This window comes from Varroa destructor, unplaced genomic scaffold (assembly GCF_002443255.2).
Source record: "Varroa destructor unplaced genomic scaffold, Vdes_3.0 BEIS01000001.1, whole genome shotgun sequence".
NCBI classification, from domain to species: domain Eukaryota; kingdom Metazoa; phylum Arthropoda; class Arachnida; order Mesostigmata; family Varroidae; genus Varroa; species Varroa destructor.
The window spans coordinates 62,857,973-62,860,358 of NW_019211454.1; positions in this window are offsets into that span (position 1 = coordinate 62,857,973).

The following is a 2,386-nucleotide window of genomic DNA, read 5'->3' on the forward strand; positions in this document are numbered from 1 at the left end:
TCTTGATCGATAATTTACGAAAAGATGACACATTGCGCCTTGTGTTAGAATCAGGATCAATTACTAATAGAGCGACTGCTTCGCAGAAGACAAACTTTCAATAAGGTACAACTTTGTTACAACTTCGCTGATGTTTCAAAATTAAAGAAGTTCTCCATATCGGCTCACTGCGCAGTTGTATTTAACGAGTAATAAAAAAAAAAAACAAAAAAAAAAACACTCCGTAGCCCACTCTCAACCTTCCCGTCCACAGCTTAGAATTGCTTTTAGAATCTATCGAGGACGAGCAAGCAAAAAACTAATCAGAGTCTTTGAGTGTAGGACCAAAGTGTATCCATGTGCTATAGCGTATAGTGAGATATTTAAGTAATGCGAATATCGCAGTATTCTGTGAAAATAGTATATCTAATCTATTGACGTTTGCCATACCGTTTCACATTAGGCATTAAAGAGGCACTAACTGGTTTCTTTCAGATAATTATTCATTCAAACCTATGCAAGGTTTATAAACCAGAAGAAGGCTTTACAGATCTACGAAAGTTAAAACTGTGTCAGTGATTCGAGACATTCCACAAGATGATCCGTGATTTTATAAAAAAGAAAATACATTTCTATTAAAAAAAAAAACATTTTAAAACATACCATTATATAAACAATAATGTTTCCTTAGTTTGAAATTGAAAGCAAAATCAAAGCTTAAAGGTATTAGGATGTTACAAACAAAACCGGAGAACTTTGAAATTAAACAATTTTTGACCATATTGAGCTAGAATGATGATTTTCTCTTGAATGAGATTCCATTTTTTACGCGCTTGATTGAACGCTCTGGCAGCTTCGTGATAGCCATAACCCTACTATTCGAGTTCCTATATATAAATTCTCTATCTACGGCTTCTTGAGGTAATTCGATGGTGGGATATGGTTGCTTACCAGTTGCCCTTTTTAAACAGCCAGCAATCAAACGGCCTTAATTCACAAAAATGAGCAGGTTAAAAAATATTCCTTTGCTCAATCCAAGAGGTAACTGAGACACGGCAATGAGGTTTGCCACTGTTATCAGGTGACCAGACTGTGTACTTTCAATCGCCGTGCCGACGGTCCATGAGTCTCTGGAAGAACTCAAAACACCGGGCTGGACTCATCATTTAATTTTCTGATGGTATCTCATTGTATTAGATGCCCCTGACGTCGATTGCCTCGTCTATAACGACCGTGTACTCTAGGCGGCTTTTATTGGTTGAAGTTTTACAAATTCCACTATCCCACAATATCCAAATAGCCTAAAATCAATTCATGGAAACCTATATTGACCTAGTTTCCGCATTTTTAATATTTAAGTTATACATCTATGAAACGTTACATGTGAAATTCCAGTTTTGACTCATCGAGTCTTGAGACTTTAGGCCCTGCCTTCCCAAAAAGCTTCTTTGATTGTGGCAATGCATTCTTGTTCGCCAGGTCCTGGTATCTGCTAAATTTTTCGTTGGTCTTCAACACTTTAATCTTCGTGTTTGAAACGTTTGTATTGTTCATGCATTTTGCTTTTGTTCAAGGTTTGTTTAAGGCCTGATGTTCTCACCTATCTTTGATGGATTTCCACAGCGCTGTAGTTTTCGTAGGACAAAAATGTTTGAAATTGGATATTTTTCTTTCTGAAGTCATTTATCTTAGAGTAAATTAATCGGTCTTCATTCAGAAATTTCTAGAATTCAGTCTGCCAGTGCTAGTCTAAAGTTAATTCTAATTTAAGTTTATCGAATTTGTTTAATAAGCTTAATACGATTCAATGGACAAGTAAATTCTAGGTGAAATGGAACTCCATGTGTAGGGAACGTTAGTTAAGGGTCATCTTGTCATAACTAATTCTATAAAGCACTGAAAAGGCTGCATTGATAGAATAAGCTCGCCAAAAAGCACGCATAAAGCTGACCGCTATTCAAAACATTCCCGCGTTGGGATAGATATAGCGAGACGCGATAAAAATATATACACATGTGACAAAAAGATATGAAGAAAATTAGAAAATGCATAAAGTTGGACAGAATAAGATCGACTTTAAGGTTTCTACTGGGTACAAAATGACTTCAAGTTGTTTCAGCAGACAATCAAACGATTTCCTTCGCCGTCCCTCATAGTAGTCACTACAAATAATACTTAGGTGTAGTATAATAAAATAAGAAAAATGGCTAACATCCGACTATTCCGAAGTTTAAGTGGGAACACACAATAATAAGACACACACGTATATAAATGTTTATAAAACAAATATACTGATGTTTACCGAATTTAATGCCAGAATCTGTTTTACTACATATTCGGAATGACCTCAGTGAAGGTAACAAACTTTATTTTCAACAGGACGGAGCACTTGAACACTACCATCGTG